Source organism: Tachyglossus aculeatus, chromosome 4 (assembly GCF_015852505.1).
Source record: "Tachyglossus aculeatus isolate mTacAcu1 chromosome 4, mTacAcu1.pri, whole genome shotgun sequence".
In the NCBI taxonomy this organism is placed as follows: Eukaryota; Metazoa; Chordata; class Mammalia; order Monotremata; family Tachyglossidae; genus Tachyglossus; species Tachyglossus aculeatus.
In genome coordinates, this window is record NC_052069.1 from 20,879,139 (window position 1) to 20,899,428 (window position 20,290).

The 20,290-nt window shown below is 44.1% G+C and overlaps 1 long non-coding RNA gene across 1 annotated transcript in view; it reads right to left on the reverse strand.

The window, feature by feature from the left end:
- Window positions 1–20,290, reverse strand: part of LOC119927391 — a 128,526-nt gene that overhangs the window by 49,569 nt on the left and 58,667 nt on the right. The gene's annotated exons all lie outside the window — the stretch shown is intronic.

The following is a 20,290-nucleotide window of genomic DNA, read 5'->3' on the forward strand; positions in this document are numbered from 1 at the left end:
AGTGATGTATCCTAGGTGACACAGCAGGTACATGTCAGAGCTGAGCTTTGACCCTTTGTCCTCTGACTCCCAAGCTCATGCTATTTCCATTAGGCCATGCTGCTTCTCTATTAATTGAATGATTGATCTCAAGAAATGTGTCTATAAACTCTGGTACATGGTACTCTCTCAAGAACTTAGTACAGTGCTCTGCACACAGTAAGCACTCAATAAATATGATTGACTGATTCACTCATTCACTGATCTTCTTTACTGTACCTCTTTCTCATTTCTCTCACCCTCAACCTCATTCATTCATTCATTCATTCATTCAATCATATTTATTGAGCACTTACTGTGTGCAGAGTACAGTACTAAGCGGTTGGGCAGTACAAGTTTGCAACAAATAGAGATGGTCCCTACCCAACAGCAGGCTCACAGTCTAGAAGGGGGAGACAGACAACAAAACCAAACATATAAACCAAATAAAATAAATAGAATAAATGTTTACAAGTAAAATAAATAAATAGAGTAATAAATATGTACAAACATATATACATATATACAGGTGCTGTGGGGAGGGGAAGGAGGTAAGGCAGAGGGGATGGGGAGGGGGAGTAGGGGGAGAGGAAGGAGGGGGCTCGGTGTGGGAAGGCCTCCTGGAGGAGGTGAGCTCTCAGTAGGGCTTTGAAGGGAGGAAGAGAGCGAGCTAGGCAGATGTGTGGAAGGAGGGCATTCCAAGCCAGGGGGAGGACGTGGGCTGGGGGTCGATGGTGGGACAGGCAAGAACGAGGCACAGTGAGGAGATTAGCGGCAGAGGAGCAAATGGTGCAGGCTGGGCTGTAGAAGGAGAGAAGGTAGGTGAGGTAGGAGGGGGTGAGGTGATAGAGAGCCTTGAAGCCGAGAGTGAGGAGTTTTTGCCTGATGCATAGGTTGATTGGTAGCCACTGGAGATTTTTGAGGAGGGGAGTAACATGCCCAGAGTGTTTCTGCACAGAGACGATCTGGGCAATGTCCTCCCTATGTCCTTCCACCTGTCTTGAGATTCCTCCCCCTTCACAACCAGAAGTCTGCTGCTCTCTCCATTCTCAAATCCCTTCAGCAGCAATTTCAGAGAAGCAGCGTGACTCAGTGAAAAGAGCACGGACTTGGGAGTCAAAGATCATGGGTTCTAATCCCAGCTCCACCACATGTCTGCTGTGTGACACTGGGCAAGTCACTTAACTTCTCTGAGCCTCAGCAGTTACCTCATCTGTAAAATGGGGATTCAGACTGTGAGCCCCACGTGGGACATCTTGATCACCTTGTATCCCCCCAGCGCTTAGAACAGTGCTTCTCACATAGTAAGCGCTTAACAAATGCTGTTTTATTATTATTATTATTATTATTATTATTATTATTATTGTTATTAAAATCTCAGCTCCTCCAGAAGGTCTTCCTTGATTTATCTCTCAGCTTCCCCACCTAATTTTCCCTACCTATTGTTACTTCAGCACTACTAGATCATCACTCGCATACTCCTTCCATCCTCCATCTCCTCAAACACTTCATACAAGTGTTTAAACCCTGTTCCTTCCCCCTACCTGTACTTTATTTTGGTGTTTTTATCATCCATCACATTGTAAGCTCCTTGAGGGCAGGGATCATGTCTACTAACCCTATAATCCTCACCTAAAAGTATTTAGTACAGTGCTTAACAGTGTGCTCAATAAATACCATTGACCGATCCATAGGTTTATTATAGATAATTACATTTCTCCTTAACACTGGTGAGGAAGAAGCTTAAATGGTTCATCAAAACCAATTCAAAAATGAATTTGAATTCACTTCATCAAAAGTGAGGCAGTTCAGGGACCGGGGAGGACCTTTATCTGCTAAAATGCTGTGAGAGGTGACAAAATGCCAAGGGGTCTTTGTGTGGCCAACGCAGCATCTGGGGCACGTCCTGAAGAAAAATGTGGCCCAGTGGAAAGAGCACAGACCTCGGAGTCAAAGGATCTGGATTCTAATCCTAGCTTTACCACCTGCTTGCTGTGTGATCTCGGGCAAGTCACATAACTTCTCTGGGCCTCGGTTACCTCATGTCTAAATGGATATTCAATACCCATTTCCCCTCCTACTTGGACTGTGAATCCTGCCTGGGACAGTCCTGGGTGTGATCTGATTACCTTGCATCTTCTCCAGAGCTTAGAATAGTCCTTGACACATGGTAAGTGCTTGAATGCAACAATTGTTGCTACAATTATTATATACTCCAGAATAAGAGAAGAGCGAGTGAGAAGATAACAATGGACATGGATTATGCTCCTGTCATCGCTACCTGGCTGAGGGGAACAAATACTGAAGCACTGTTCTGAGTGTAAGGGATAGATACCAGGTCAACAGATCACTCCCAGGCCCTGTCCCACATAAAGAACTCGCTCTACCTACGTAACATGGTATCTCTCTCTTCAAATGCTGTTGAGTTGTTTCTGACCCATAGAGACTCGACGGATACACCCTCTCCAGAAAATCCCAACTTCTGCCACAGAGTCATTCTGGTATGTGTGTCCATAGAGTCTTCTTTCATTCATTCATTCAATCATATTTATTGAGCACTTACTGGGTGCTGAGCACTGTACTAAGCGCTTGGGAAGTACAAGTCGGCCACATATAGAAACAGTCCCAACCGAACAACGGGCTCACAGTCAAGAAGAGGGAGACAGACAACAAAACATAACATGTGGACAGGTGTTGAGTCAACAGAACAAATAGAATTAAAGCTAGATGCACATCATTAACAAAATAAATAGAATATTAAATATGTACAAGTAAAATAGAGTAATAGATCTGTACAAACATATACAAGTGCTATGGGGAGGGGGAGGAGGTAGGGCAGGGGGATAGAGAGGAGGAGAGGAAAAAAGGGGCTCAGTCTGGGAAGCCCTCTTGGAGAAGGTGAGCTCTCAGTAGGGCTTTGAAGGGAGGAAGAAAGCTAGCTTGGCGGATGTTTGGAGGGATATGGAAGTGGTTGACCATTGCCTTTTTCCACGCAGTAAGAACTTGAGTCTCTGTCGTTGTCTTCGATCAACACTTTGATCACTTTATCATCTCTGTGCCGCTGCTGCCCAACACAGGTGAATCAACTGTGTCTGTTGCTTCAGCTTAGACCTTTCCATTCTGGTTAGCCAGCTTCAGCAGCATACTCAAACTCTCCTGCCACAATAAGGCCTTGAATCATAGGAAAGAATAGGATATTTAATCCCCATTTTATGAATGAGAAAGCTGAGTCCTAGAGGGGGTTAGGAGGTTTGGCCAAAGTTGAAGAGTAAGTTATTCATTCATTCATTCATCCATTCAATCGTATTTATTGAGCACTTACTGTGTGCAGAGCAATATACCATGCACTTGGGAAGTACAAATGGGCAACATTAGAAGGACCTGGATCTAGAAGCCACATCTCTGAGCTCCATCCCCCACTCGCTCCATTTATCATCATTCCCTAACCTGTGGACTGGGAATTTAGGGCACAGAATATACACAGAATTATTATTAATAGGATGAAGGAGTGAATGGAAAAATGCACCCATGAACGAGTAAAGGCTTAAATAGTAGAATACATAGATCAGTGTGTGTGTGTGTGTGCATGTGTGTATCTGTCTCCATGTCCAGAGTAGGTGTGGAGGTTGGACTGGGGAGAAAAATATGAATAGAGGAAAAATGACCCAGAAGAGGGCTAGCAGGGTAGCAGACAGAAGGAGTTCCAGTCCAAAGGAGCGATAGGAGCCTGGGGTGCTTGGCATTTGCAGAATTATAGACAAATGGTTACTTAGGCCAAAGCTAAACCAGAACAGGAGTCTTGGGCCTGCCTGTGGGGTTGGGCTGGGGCAGCCAGAACTGCTGTGGGACCTCAAGACTAGGCATCCTCGTGACAGGAAGAAAAAGTGGGAACATTACAGAACTTACTGAATTCTGAGTCCTTACCATCATTGCTTCCTCTGGGCATCTACTGGGCTAACTAAGCTTTTTTCCCCAAACTGAAGACAAGGCATATGGAGAGTCAGTGTGGCTCAATGGACAGAATACAGCACTGGAAGTCAAGACCTGTGTCCTGATCCCAGCTCTGCCACATATCACTGAACTTCTCCCTGCCTCACTTTCCTCATCTATAAAATGGGGATAGAACACCTACTTTCCTTCTCCTTGGATAATGAGGAAAGTGTGGGCAGTGTCTGATCCGATTATCTTTTACTTTCCCCAGTGCTTACCACAATTCTTGGCACATAGTAAGTGCTTAATAGATGTCATTGTCATTTTTGGCAATAGGAGAACTAATAGTAGCTGTAGCAATGATGGATTATGCCCCATTCATTGTCTGCCGTGTTATAATAATAATAATGGCATTTGTTAAGCTCTTACCATGTGCAAAGCACTGTTCTAAGCACTGGGGAAGATGCAAAATGATCAAGTTGTCCCACGTGGGGCTCACAGTCTCAATCCCTATTTTACAGTTGAGGTAACTGAGGCTCAGAGCAGTGACTTGCCCAAAGTCACACAGCTGGAATTAGAACCCATGACCTCTGACTCCCAAGCCCATGCTTTTTCCACTGAGCCACGCTTTGTTATTGCCCCAAAGGAGAGATGATTCAGTGTGTTCTGATCTGCTTTCCTGTTCAGATATTTGGACAGGCAATTTGGACTGGTACTCCTGGCTCCTGGGCTTTATAAACATTTTGGACCATTTTTCTTCCCCTGAGAAATGATATTTTTCTTCTCTTTCCCCCAATCTCAAGAAGAAGGCAGCTGGCCGGAACTGCCAAGGTCACAGCACCTCTGTCAGTCAGGCACATGCTGCCCCACGGCCAGGTTGGCATGACCGAGATAAATGTTCTGGGATTGAGAGCTCATAGGTGACACACAGCAGTGTGCAGTTGATCTGAAAGGGAGGCGGCCACAGATGTACCACCACCGTCCTCAATTAGTCCCCTTGGCAAAGGAAGACTGTCTGCTGGTGCCACCTTCCAGCTGGGAATTGTGTCTCGGGAAAGCAAAGTGGTTGGATTTCACTGGAAAGATTCTCCAGAGGTAAAAGGAGAGGGGGATAAGCAGTTCTTCTCCCTTTTTTTTGAAGTATTAAGTGTTTACTTTGTGTCAGGCAATGTAGTGAGCACCTGAGTAGATACAAGCTAATCAGGTTGGACACGATCCAGGTCCCACATGGGGTGCACCGTCTTAAACTCCATTTTAACGATGAGGTAACTGAGGCCCGAGAAGTCAAGTGACTTGCCCAACCGCACACAGCAGACAAGTGGTGGAGTGGGATTATTCATTCAATCACATTCATTGAGCGCTTACTGTGTGCAGAGCACTGTACCAAGCGCTTGCACTGTATCCTCTATATTCCCAGGCCCATGCTGTATCCACTAGACCACACTGCTCGCTAAGCCTGCAAACCCTGCCTGGAATAGGAACTGGGTCTGATCTGGTTTTCTTGCATCTCCCTCCAGCATTTAGCACAGTACTTAGCAGATAGTAAGAACATAGTGAAGGGCAGGGGGAGTATCAAAGTGCTTAAGAAGTATGCAGCACATAGTCAACACAGAGGGGAGGACAGATAGGCAGATGGTATTTATTGAGCACTTACTATATGCGGAACACTACACTGAGCTCTTGGGGGAGATTTTGGGGGAGTCAGAGGTCATGGGTTTTAATTCCGGCTCCGCTGCTTATCATCATCATCATCATCAATCGTATTTATTGAGCGCTTACTATGTGCAGAGCACTGTACTAAGCGCTTGGGAAGTACAAGTTGGCAACACATAGAGACAGTCCCACCCAACAGTGGGCTCACAGTCTAAAAGGGGGAGACAGAGAACAAAACCAAACATACCAACAAAATAAAATAAATAGAATAGATATGTACAAGTAAAATAAATAAATAAATAGATAGAGTAATAAATATGTACAAACATATACACATATATACAGGTGGTGTGGGGAAGGGAAGGAGGTAAGATGAGGGGATGGGGGGGGGAGGGGGAGAGGTAGGAAGTGGCTCAGTCTGGGAAGGTATTTATTGAGCACTTATATGCGGAACACTACACTGAGTTCTTGGGGGAGCTCTTGGGGGAGTCAGAAGTCATGGGTTCTAATTCCGGCTCCGCTGTTTATCAGCTCTGTGACTTTAGGCAAGTCACTTAACTTCTCTGTGCCTCAGTTACTTCATCTGTAAAATGGGGATTAAGACTGTGAGCCCCACGTGGGACAACGTGATCACCTTGTATCCCCCCCAGTGCTTAGAACAGTGCTTCACACACAGTAAGCACCTAACAAATACCATCATCATTATTATTGTTATCTTTACAACAGAATAGATGTGTTCCCTGCCCTCAAGGAGCCTACAATTTAGCAGGGGAGACAGACGTTGAAATTAATTGGAGATAGGGGAATCAACTGATTGTAAAGATATGAACACTTTGTGCTGGATGACTGGGGGTGGGGTATCATTGTACTTAAGAGGTATGGACCCAGGTGTATAGATGATGGTAAGGGAATGGACAATAGGGTAGCAAGATGAGCGATTAGTCAGGGAAGGGAAGATGTGAAGAAGGAAATTGTTTCAGGGGAGAGAGAGTGTTAGCGAAGGGTTGACAGTGAGAGAGATGAGATTGAGGTATAGTGTGTAGGTTAGTATTAATAATAATTATTATTATTATGGTTCTTGTTAAGTGCTTACTATCTGTCAAGCTCTGTTCTAAGCACTGAGGTAGATACAAGTTAATCAGGTTGGCTACAGTCCCTGTCCCATATGGGGCTCACAGTCTGAATCCCCATTTTACAGATGAAGTAACTGAGGCCCAGAGAAGTGAAGTGATTTGCCCAAGGTCACGCAGCAGACAAGCGGCAGAGCCGAGATTAGAACCCAGGTCCTTTTGACTCCCAGACTCCATTTTCTAAGCCTCGCTGAGTGAAGTGTGTGGGTTGGGTTGTAGTAGCAGGAGAGTGAAGTGAAGTAGAAGGGTCTAAGCTGATTGAGGGCCTTAAAGCAGGTGGTGAGGAATTTCTGCTTGGTGAGGAGGCGGGTGGGCAAACCTTTGGAGGTTTGTGAGGAGGGGGAAGATGTGCACAGAACATTTTTTCCAAAACATGAAAACTTAGAATTTTAAATTTAAAAACTAAAGGAGGCAAGCAGTGTTTTCCTGTGTCTTACCCTTGAGGTAAATTTAACTCTTAGATAAATTTTCACTACTGCCATGCTAGGAATATGTTTTCATTTCAGCGGGAGAGGCCAGAGGACGAACTAAAAGGCCACTGATTCCGGAAACAGGCCCGCTTCATAGCCACTGTCACTGCCCTCTGTAAATTTCCAATCTCCAACTGACAATATTGACGTAGACCTGCATAACAAAGATATATAAACACAGACTACCGAGCAAACATTGAATAAATGCTTGGATTAAATGAATACCACAGCTTCCTGATGCTCTGAACCATTAAAGCCTACAGTAAATTGTTCCACAAACACATCCTCCTCACATCCAGCATTACTCAGGGCAGTTCTCCATAGTTTCCATTGTGATCAGAGTAGTTCTGCTATATATCAATCCTTTGGATACGAGGGCAGGTGGTCGCTTTTGAAAAATTGCCGGCTAATACGAATAGTGAAGTCCATAGATGTTACCAAGGCAACCCCCTGCTGGGTTATGGCTCTGCGTTCCAGCATCCACGCTGTGCTACAGTGGCCTAGAATCCATTCATTCAATCGTATTTATTGAGCACTTACTGTGTGCAGAACACTGTACTAAGCGCTTGGGAAGTACATGTTGGCAACATATATAGTCCTTACCCAACAACGGGCTCACAGTCTAGAACGGGGAGACAGACAACAAAACAAAACATGTGGACAGCTGTCAAGTCCTCAGAACAAATAGAATTAAAGCTAAAAGCTAAAGCTAATTAAAGCTAAATAGCAGCAGGGCCTCGAGGGCCTGGGAATCAGAAGAGTTGGGTTCAAATCCTGGCTCTACCCCTTGCCTGCTGTGTGACCTCGGGCAAGTCACAGAACTATTCTGTGCCTCAGTTTTCTCATTAGTAAAATGCAGATTCGATGCTTGTTCTCCCATCCCACAAAGTATGTGAGTCCCCTGGTGTCTGCCCTGACTGTCTCATATCTACCCGGGCATTTAGAACAATGTTTGGCAGAGAGTAAGTGTTTAAAAACCACCATTATTCTTCTTATCATGTTGCCCACGAATGGTCCTGCCAACAAGGCACCGACATATACCCGTTGCTATGTGTGGCACCCTTATCTGCCAGGTCAGTCAGTCGATCGTATTTATTGAACGTTTACTGTGTGCAGCACATTGCACTAAGCGCTGGGTAGGGTCCAGGATAAAAATAGATCCTCTCCTTGGTGACACTCCATGGGTTCCAGATGGAAGTTGCCTGGCAGTAATGAGAGAGCATGCGAGGGAATGACAGTTCCTCCACACAGGGTCTCAGACCTGACATCTTAGGACTGAGGCCTGCCCCTTTCTTCCTCCTCTTCCTCCTCCTTCTCCTTCTCTATACTTCTGCTGCTGCTGGCTCCTTCCTCCTGATGCCAGCGTGGCATCCTCTGCTCCACATCCAACCTGATCATGAGTCCAAATCAATCATTTACTCAACTGATCAATGGTATATATATATATATATATATATATATATATATATATATATATATATATAAATTAAGCGCAGCATGTTGGGTGGGGACTGTCTCTATATGTTGCCGACTTGTACTTCCCAAGCGCTTAGTACACTGCTCGGCACACAGTAAGTGCTCAATAAAAGAATGAATGAATGCCTAGCACTGTAGTAAGCACTTGGGAGAATACAGTGCAACAGAATTGGTAGACAGATCCTGGCCCACAGGACGCTCGCAATCACGGGGGAGACAGCCATCAATCAATCAATCAATCGTATTTATTGAGCGCTTACTGTGTGCAGAGCACTGTACTAAGCGCTTGGGAAGCACAAATTGGCAACATATAGAGACAGTCCCTACCCAACAGTGGGCTCACAGTCTTAAAGGGGGAGACAGAGAACAAAACCAAACATACTAACAAAATAAAATAAATAGAATAGCTATGTACAAATAAAATAAATAAATAAATAAATAAATAAATAAATAAATAGAGTAATAAATATGTACAAACATATATACAGGTGCTGTGGGGAAGGGAAGGAGGTAAGTAGCGGGGGATGGAGAGGGGGACGAGGGGGAGAGGAAGGAAGGGGCTCAGTCTGGGAAGGCCTCTTGGAGGAGGTGAGCTCTCAGCAGGGCCTTGAAGGGAGGAAGAGAGCTAGCTTGGCGGATGGGCAGAGGGAGGGCATTCCAGGCCCGGGGGATGACATGGGCCGGGGGTCGATGGCGGGACAGGCGAGAACAAGGTACGGTGAGGAGATTAGCAGCGGAGGAGCGGAGGGTGCGGGCTGGGCTGTAGAAGGAGAGAAGGGAGGTGAGGTAGGAGGGGGCGAGGGGATGCCTTGAAGGCATTGCCTTGATGCCAGGTGATGCCTGGGCCTTGAAGCCCAGGGTGAGGAGTTTCTGCCTGATGCACAGATTGATTGGTAGCCACTGGAGATTTTTGAGGAGGGGAGTAATATGCCCAGAGCGTTTCTGGACAAAGATAATCCGGGCAGCAGCATGAAGTATGGATTGAAGTGGAGAGAGACATGAGGATGGGAGATCAGAGAGAAGGCTGATGCAGTAGTCCAGACGGGATAGGATGAGAGCTTGAATGAGCAGGGTAGCAGTTTGGATGGAGAGGAAAGGGCGGATCTTGGCAATGTTGCGGAGCTGAGATCGGCAGGTTTTGGTGACGGCTTGAATGTGAGGGATGAATGAGAGAGCGGAGTCGAGGATGACACCAAGGTGTCACCAAGCCATGAAAGTAAATATGACATGGAAAGCATGGAAAGTAGCAGAGTTCATGGATATGTACATCAGTGGTGTGGGGTTAGGGGAGATGAGAGAATGAAAGTGTTTAATGACAGATCAAAGTGAAAAGGCAACACACAAGGGAGGGAGAATAAGGCTGGGAAATAAGGAATTAGTCAAGGAAGGTTTCATGGAGAGGTGTGATTTTAGTAAGTTTTTGAAGATGGGGAGAGTGGTGGTCTGTCAGATATGAAGAAAGAGGGAATTCCAGGCCAGAGGGAAGACGAGAGCCCATCTGTGTGACCGACGCCATCCAGATGCATTGAGCAGGTTGACACAGAAGGAGGAAAGTGTGTGGATTGGGCTGTAGTGGGAGACGAATCAATCAGTGAGAGTTATTGAGGGTCTATGTTGCAGAGCACTGTAAAAAGCACTTAAAATAGTACTATAACATTTAAAGACACAGTCAAGGAGCTTCTAGCCCAGTGTTTTCTGATGGTGTGGACAAGGGCTGGAGCCAGAGGAGAGCACCATCTAGTGAGGGAGTTCATTCATTCATTCATTCATATTTATTGAGCGCTTACTGTGTGCAGAGCACTGTGGGAAGGAGGCAAGGATGAGGCATCCCTGCCCTTGCTGCCACCCTGCCCATGTGCCATGGCCTAACTTCGCTCTGATTCTATCCTGGCCACAAATGGTCTTCGGCTGGAACTCAGTGAAATATCTATCACTGGGTTCACTCATTCAATCATATTTATTGAGTGCTTACTGTGTGCAGAGCACTGTACTAAGCTCTTGAGAACATACAACACAACAAAAAATGGTGACATTTCTTGCCCACAATGAGCTTACAGTCTAGAGCAGCAGCGTGGCTCAGGGGAAAGAGCACGGGCTTTAGAGTCAGAGGTCATGGGTTCAAATCCCAGCTCCACCAATTGTCAGCTGTGTGACCTTGGGCAAATCCCTTAACTTCTCTGTGCCTCAGTTACCTCACCTGTAAAATGGGGATGAAGACTGTGAGCCCCCATGGGACAACCTGATCACCTTGTAACCTCCCCAGGGCTTAGAACAGTGCTTTGCATATAGTAAGCGCTTAATAAATGTCATTATTATTATTATTATTATTATAGCAGGGGAGACAGACATCAATACAAATAAATCTACTCGGCTGCTCTCACTGAAGCATCCACTTCATCAGTCTGATTAGGTCTTTATCCACAGTGAAAGCGTTTAGAGGCAGGTATGAGGGTGTGATCCCCTTTTTAGACTGTGAGCCCACTGTTGGGTAGGGACTGTCTCTTTATGTTGCCAACTTGTACTTCCCAAGCACTTAGTACAGTGCTCTGCACACAGTAAGTGCTCAATAAATACGATTGATGATGATGATGATGATGATTCTTGAGAAGGCAAGCCTAGGCGTAAACATTATAATAACTGGTATTTCTTAAGTAGTTTTTACATGCCAAGCACTTATACTAAATGTACAGGTAGATATTACATAGGTCAGTCACGGGTCCTGCCCACAAGGGGCTCACAGTTTATGCAGGAGGAAGAACGAGGATTTAATCCTCATTCTCTAGATGAGGAAACTGAGGAAGAGAGAAATTCAGTGACTGGCCCAAGGTCACACAGCAGGCAAGTTGGGGAATTAGGATGAGAACTAGGGTCCCCTGACTTCCAGTCCTTTGTTTTTCCACTAGGCCTTGCTGCTTCTCTAGGCATGAAGTGGGAGTTTCAGAAATGAAGAGTTACAGAAGAGAATTCCTCCTACAGAGGGCTAAAAATGATGTTCCTAGCAGCTTTAAGTATCACAGTTGTTCAGGCAGGCAGAAAAGTATCTGATTAAACTTACTGTGGTGTGGGTGTTTTAGAAATCTGCATGCACAATATTCCTCTTGCTCAAGCTAATGTGAAGTGCTCTACATGTGCTACAACTAGGTGCCTTAGCCTGCATTTTCTTTGGTTTCAATTATTTACTTTAACCATGTTCTTTTCAATACTGTGCTCTACAGCTACAGCTGGTACTGGTTTGTCCTAACCATTTCCCATCAGGCCACAGTAAGAATTGCTTTTAAAGGACCAGGGAATTTTGAATCTGTAGTGTTCAAGGTGGAAATTTAGAGGCAAACTGAATGAGTGTGGACATTTTGCAGGGTTTCATGAAAATGGAGGTAATCACAACTTCTGGAATACTGTGCCCGTGATCTGTATTAAAGCCCCACTCATCATCATTGTCCTCTTCCTCCTCCTCCTTTCCTCTCTTCCGTCTCTCTTTTTTACGGTGTTCGTTAAGCACTTACTATGTGCCAGGAACTGTTCTACGCTCTGGGATAGATACAAAATAATCAGGTTGGTCACAGTCCATGACCCCCAATGGGGCTCACAGTCTTAATCCCCATTTTACAGATGTGGTGACTGAGGCACAGAGAAATGAAGCGACTTGCCCAAAGTCACACAGCAGACAAGTGGTGGAGCCAGAATTAGAACCCACGTCCTTCTGACTCCCAGACTTGTGGTCTATCCACCAGGTGACACTGCTTATCTCCCACACTCCCATCTCCAATCTTTTTTTCTGTCCTCTCCTCCCCAATCGTCTCTCCATCCTCACCTTCTGAACATACTATCCTATGCTGCCCCGTTCCTGACAGGTTCAATCAATCACCATTTGACGAAGCTATTTATTGACTATTGAAACACTCTCTTACCCCCATCTTTCTGTTTCTTCTTTCACTTACCTTATATATATATAATTCTATTCATTTACGTTGCTACTATTGATGTCTGTCTACTTGTTTTGTTTTGTTGTCTTCCCCCCCAGGTTCTAGACTGTGAGCCCATTGTTGGGCAGGGATTGTCTCTATTGGTTGACGAATCGTACTTTCCGAGGGCTTAGTACAGTGCTCTGCACACAGTAAGCGCTCAGTAAATACGATTGAATGAACCACGTGTCATTAAATTAGATCATGGTTAATTTAAATTTAAGCACTGCTCATTTGGTCATGCTCTCACCTGAGAAGCTTGGTCAAGTTCATTTCCTCCTGAGCCTTTGGAGATAATTTTTCCAAAGAATGATGCCTATTCCATTCAGCCTGTATGTACAGCCTATTGTATCTGCTTAATGGAGTGAACTGATTCATGTGTTTGTTCATTCATTCATTCAATTGTATTTACTGAGTGCTTACTGTGTGCAGAGCACTATACTAAACACTTGGGAAGTACAATTCAGCAACAAATAGAGACAATCCCTGCCCACAGCGGGCTCACAGCCTAGAATAATAATGGTATTTGTAAAGCGCTTACTTTGTGCCAGCCACTATACTAGGCGCTGGGGTGGATGTAAGCAAATTGGGTTGGTCACAGTCCCTGTCTCATGTGGGGCTCACAGTCTCAAACCCCATTTTACAGATGAGGTAATGAGGCACAGAGATGTGAAGTGACTTCCCCAAGGTCACACAGCAGACAAGTGTTCTGATCTGCTGGGTCGGTTCTGCCCCGTGGGAACTGAAGAAACCATTGCAGAGGAACTGAGAGCCAACTGTGGTTTGCACCCAGTGTTTCAGTCACGTTATGGCAAGGCAGAGCTGCTTTGGCAGAGAGGGTGATTAGCCAGATCATAGGGTGACTGGGCATTGCTGGTATTTTGTGGACCTTAGACACACATATGAACTGGGTGTTCTGTGTCCTACTTGGGAACCGTGACATATCATAGTGGCATCAGTGGAACATGAGCCTGTTGTTGGGCAGGGATTGTCTCTATCTGTTGCCGAATTGTACTTTCCGAGGGCTTAGTACAGTGCTCTGCACACGGTAAGCGCTCAATAAATAAGATTGAATGAATGAACCATGTGTCGTTAAATTAGATCATGGTTAATTTAAATTTAAGCACTACTCATTTGGTCATGCTCTCACCCGAGAAGCTTGTTCAATTTCATTTGTGAGAAACTCATCTTGTACCCGAGTGTGTCTCTGGGGGACACACTCACCCTTGCCCACCCACCACCTTCTCCAGAGCTGTCACAGTCTCTGCTTAGGCCCCCAGAAACACCGGGGCTGCTTCTCAGCATGGCTTAGTGAATATAACACTGGCTTTGGAGTCAGAGGATTTGGGTTCTAATCCCGGCTCTGTCACTTGTCTGCTGTGTGACCTTGGGCAAGCTACTCAACTTCTTTGAGCCTCAGTTCCCTCATCTGTAAAATGGGGATTAAGTGTGTGACCCCCACTCGGGACAACCTGATTACCTTGTATCTACCCCAGTGCTTAGAACAGTACCTGGCACATAGCAAGCACTTAACAAATACCATAATTATCATTATTATTCTCAGCCACCAAACTCATTAGCAGGAACCACAGCTCAGGAGGACTGGAAAGCAAAATAAAAACCACTAGACATGCCAGACAGGCATCTTGTCCTATGTATGACTGAGCAGGAAACAGACCAGCTGAGAACTAGACTGTCCAATATAAAACTATTCCAAGAGCCACCTTACAATATCTACTGACATTTTAATTTTTTGATACACCATTTTTAATAAGCTACTTTAAAAAAAATTATCTCCCCTCTCCAATCGATCCTCTTCTCTCCATCCATATTTCACTCTGCTGCCCAGCTTGTTCTTATAAAATTGTTTTCATTTTCCTGTACATGTTGGAGAAGCAGTATGGTGTAGTGGAAAGAGAACAGACCCACAAGACAGAGGTCCTGGGTTCTAATCCAGGATCTGCCATTTGTCTGCTTTGTGACCTTGGGCAAATCACTGAATTTTTCTATCAATCAATCGTATTTATTGAGTGCTTACTGTGTGCAGAGCACTGTACTAAGCACTTGGGAAGTACTAGTTGGCAACATGTAGAGACAGTTATCTAGGTCTCTTTTCATCTTTTTATATATATATATATATATGTATATATAAATATACATATATATATTTATCTATTTATCTAGGTCTCAGATCCCTCATCTGCAAAATGGGGATTCAATCCCTGTTCTCCCTCCTGCTTAGATTGTGAGCCCCTTGTGGGACCTGATGATCTTGCATTTATCCCAGATCCTAGTACAGTGCCTGGCACATAGTAGGTGCTTAAAAAATGCTATCATTATTATTATCTCCTCCTCTTCAAAACCCTCTGGTGCTTGTCTATTCCTCTTCACATCATGCAGTAACTCCTGACTATTGGCTTTAAAGCACTCAATCAACTCTTTCCCTGCTGCTTATCTTCTCTCTCCTCCCACTACACCTGGCTTACATGATTATTTCTCGTCAAGCTAACCTACTTGCTCTGCACCATTCTCATCTTTCACATCGCCAACCCCTACTCACACCTTCCCTCTTCTTTTTTTATAATATTTATTAAGTGCTTACTATATGCCAGGCCCTGTACTAAGCGCTGGGGTAGACACAAGCTAATCATGTTGGACTCAGGCCACATCCCACGTGGGGCTCCCAGTCTTAATCCCTATTTTACAGAAAAGGAAACGGAGGTACAGGGAAGTGAAGGACTTGTCCAAGGTCACACAGCAGACAAGTGGCAGAGCCAGAGTTAGAACCTAGGTCACTCTGACTCCCAGGACCGTTGTCTATTAGTACACCACACTGCTTCTCAGAGCCTGGGATTTCCGATCCTGGGATTTCCTTCCCCTTCACATCTGGCTGACCACTACTCTTCCCATCTTCCATTCATCCAATCGTATTTACTGAGCACTTACTGCATGCAGAGCACTGTACTAAGTGCTTTGAAGCCCATCTGAAATAGCTGGAGAGATGGTTCTGCCTTTTCCAGTTTGCCCAGCAGTGATGCCCACCAGACATCTCCTCAGGGCATTTTTGAGATTCTGATTGCAGCCAAATGTAATTATGCTGCAGAAGCAGGAAAAGCCCTGTCTGTCCACTGTCCATATAGCATTAATCTGGGCCAAAAGATAAATAATCCATAAAATATATTTGCTATAACTTTGGGGAAATTGTGGAGTCCTTGAGCTGAGGGAGAATTCATCTTCTGGGCAGGTGGTTATTAATTTGGGGAGATATTAGAAGACAGCAGCTTGTTCAGGTGGGAGGGAGACAATAACAGCTATTTTATCCTTAATTCTTCCTGAATAAGTATGTATTCAAAGACTATCAGTGCTGTGTGTACTATCTAGTATAAGCAGGTTGTTTGGGAGAGAAAAAAAATTTAAAAAATTCAGCCCGGGAGTCAATCACATTAATTTTCTCAGTCCAGTCTTTGTAAGTTCTTTCATTAATTATTAGTAGTTTTTGTTTATCTCTAAAAATAGATAGAAATCTCTCATCAGCAGAATAAAAAAAAGCAACTGTTTTCCCAGCATTTTTAATAAAGAAGTTAAATCTGGAATGTTACAGTGAGACAATAAAATTGATGCTTCTTTTCAGAATTGGATATCTATGGTAATAACAGGAGAGAGATTGCCATAATCTCCCTATTTCCAACTAATAACTGCAGTATTTGTTAAGCACTTACTATGTGCCAAGCATGGTAATATTAATAATGGCATTTGTTAAGCGCTTACTATGTGCCAAGCACTGTTCTAAACACTGGGGTAGATACAAGGTAATCAGGTTGTCCCAGGTGGGGCTCACACTCTTAATCCCCATTTTAGAGATGAGGGAACTGAAGCACAGAGAAGTGAAGTGGCTTGCCCAGGGTCACACCACAGACAAGTGGCAGAGTCAGGATTAGAACCCATGACCTTGACCAAGATTATCAGGTCCCACATGGGACTCATAGTTTAAGTAAGCAAAAGGACAGATATTGAATCTCCATTCTGCAGATGAGGGGACTGAGGCAGAGATAAATTCAGTGACTTGCCCAAGGTCACAAGCAGGGAAGTGGCAGAGCCAGGATTAGAACTTGGGTCCTCTGACTTTCGGGCTCATGATCTTTCCACTAGGCTTTGCCTCTTCTATTACTATTAGTAGTAATATTAGTACTGCTGCTTCTTTTACTACTAATACTATTCATTCATTCATTCATTCAATCGTATTTATTGAGCTCTTACTGTGTGCAGAGCACTGTACTAAGCGCTTGGGAAGTACATTACTACTACTGTCATAATTATTAGTACTACTGTATCCCTTTGTGATAGCAAGAGGCAGATATGATTATCTCCTCATTTTAGGAATGTGAGGCACAGAGGAGTTAAGTGAATTTGCAAGGTCACCCAACAGGTGAATAGCGAAGCCAGAATTAGAACCCAGGTGTCCTGACTCCCAGGGCCATAGCCTTTCTACTGTCCATCGCTGAATGAAAGCTTTCATTAAACTTAAGCATAAGAAGAAGTGACTAAATCAGAAGATTGTCCTAGACTTTGAGAGATCATCCGATCCCTTCTGGCAGCCCCGATTTCAGGCACGACTCTGCCTGAACCATTGCAGACAGATGGTATCCTTCCTATTTTTAAAAATGTTACATGAAAAGGGTTCCAGAACCTCCCCTGGGATCCTTCTAGACTGTGAGCCCGTTGTTAGGTAGGGACCGTCTCTATATGTTGCCGACTTGTACTTCCCAAGCACTTAGTACAGTGCTCAGCACACAGTAAGCGCTCAATAAATACAATTGAATGAATCTAATCCCACAAATTTACAATCTTTCCTGTTTTGTAGTTCCTTTCATTCTAATCATCTTTCCAATTTCATTCTAACTCTCTCATTTTTTCATGTTAATGTAGTCCATTCTCTCTGGTCGTGTGTGTGTGTGTGTGTGTGTGTGTGTGTGTGTGTTTGTGATTGTATGAGTGATGGGGGTTGTGTCCACCTCAGCACTTAGTACAGTGCCTGGCACATAGTAAACACTTAACAACACTTAGTAGGCACTTAATAAATGTCATCATTATTAACAAATACCAAACGTATTAAGTGCTGGAGTAGATACAAGTTAATCAGGTTGGACACGGTCCCTGTACCATATAGGACTCAGTCTTAGTGTGTATTTTACAGATGAGGTAACTGAAGCACAGAGCAGTGAAATGCCTTGCCCAAAGTCACACAGCAGACAAGTGGCAGAGCATCGATTAGAACCCTGGTCCTTCTGACTCCGAGTCCTGTGTTCTGTCCACTAGGTCTCATTGCTTCTCATCTCTCCTGAAATTTTCTCCCCTCCAGGATGCCATCCCACTTCCATGAATCCCTTTTCCCAATCTTAATCATTACCACTGCTCAAGAGGAAACTGATTTCTTTTTATGATTTTGTTAAGCGCTTACAATGTGCCAAGCACTGTACTGAGCACTGGGGTAAATACACAATAATCAGGTCTCACATGGGGCTCACAATCTAAGGAGGGAGAATTTCCACTTTGCAGATGAGGTAACTGAGACAAAGAGAAGTTCAGTGACTTGCCCGAGGTCCCACAACAGACAAGGGCGGAGTCAGGATTAGAACCCGGGTCTTCTGATACCCAAGCTCATGCTCTTTCCACCAGGTCACTCTGCTTCTCCAGTTTAGGTTACAAAGCCCAGATGGGCAAGAGAAGCAGCATGGCTTAGTGGAAAGAGCACAGGCTTGGGAGTCAAAGGATGTGGGTTCCAATCCCGGCTCCACCACTTGTCTGCTGTGTGACCTTGGGCAAGACACTTAACTTCTCTGTGCCTCAGTTACCTCATCTGTTAAAATGGGGATTAAGACTGTGAGCCCCACGAGGGACAACCTGATGACCTTGTATTTACCCCAGCGCTTAGAAAAGTGCGTGGTACATAGTAAGTGCTTAACAAATACCATTATTATTATTATTATTATGGGGAAAAATTTAACTTGTCTTACATATATATATATATATATATGTGTGTGTGTGTATATATATACATATATATATATATATATATATCCTTTGAAGAGTCTATGAAAGTCATTCTTGTGCTTACTGGGGCATCCCTATTGTTCAGGATTCTGTCTCCAGCATATGGAAGAGCACTGAGTGTTTGCCTTCTGAGCAATCCATACAATCCTCTGGATCCCCCTCCACCTTTAGTTTCTACTGGCTACAAGTTACCAAATCATGGGATACAATGGGAGGTTATATCTTGATTTTTCTTTTTTTTTATGAATGTTGTGGCCCTCCTTCTGGAGCAATCACTCAATCATATTTATTGAACACTTACTGTGTGCAGAGCCTTATACTAAGTGCTAAGTACTTGGGAGAGTACAGTGCAACAGAGTTGGTAATTTAGTCCACTCTGTAAAATAAACTTTTTAAATAGCACGGGGCTGGGAGTCAGAGGACTTAGATTCTAATCCTGGCACTGCCCCTTAACTGATGTGTGACCTTGGGTAAGTCAGTTAACTTTTATGTGTCTCAGTTTCCTCATCTGTAAAATGGAGATTCAACGTGTGGTCTCCCTCCTCCTTAGTTTGTGAACCCCATGTGATACAGGGACTGTGTCTGATATAATTATATTATCTCCACCCTAATGCTTGGCATAGAGCTTGGTACCTGATAATTGCTTAATGAGGAGCAGCATGGACTACAGTATAGAGTTATCACATCTGCAAACTAGGGATTCAATATCTGTTGTCTGCTGTGTGACCTTGGGAAAGTCATTTAACTTCTCTTTGCCTCAGTTTCCTCATCTGTAAACTATGGATGAAGACTGTGAGCCCCATGTGGGACATGAACTATGTCCAATCTGTTTAGTTTATATCTACCTCAGCTTTTAGTATGGTGTCTGGTGCATAGTAAGTACTTAACAAACACCATAAAATTATTATTATTTATTCTTAACATTATTATTTTTACGTGGCTTAGTGGAAAGAGCACGGGCTTGGGAGTCAGAGGTCATGGGTTCTAATCCTGGCTCCACCACTTGTCAGCTGTGTGACTTTGGGCAAGTCACTTAACTCCTCTGTGCCTCAGTTACCTCATCTGGAAAATGGGGTTAGAGAGTGTGAGCCCCAGATGGGACAACCTGACTACCTTGTATCTACCCCAGCACTTAGAACAGTGCTTGGCACATAGTAAGCATTTAGCAAATGCCATCATTATCATTATTATTATATTCCAATAATCATGGAAGAAGGGAATTGTAAATTTCTGATTGATATTACATATTTTCATAATCAAATAACAAAATGAGAATCATATCCAAGACACATACTTTCGCACCACAAAGTCATTATTTAGAAATCAAAAAGAAACGTTTCTCGCTTCCTCCTCCTCAAACCCACCCGCTTCAAAGACCTCTGAATAAGGAACCACACATAAGAAGGGCTTAATGACTACTACAGATTGATTGTCAAACGTAACCTGTTTTAAAACTCTCTCTACCTCCAGCCATCTAGAAGGCTGCCACGGTTTATAAAAGAATTCATAGAATCAATCTACAAGATGGCAAGCCACTTGAGGGTAGAGAATGTGTGTCCTACTTTAGGTTTTCTCTCCCAAGAATTTGGTGCCGTGCTTC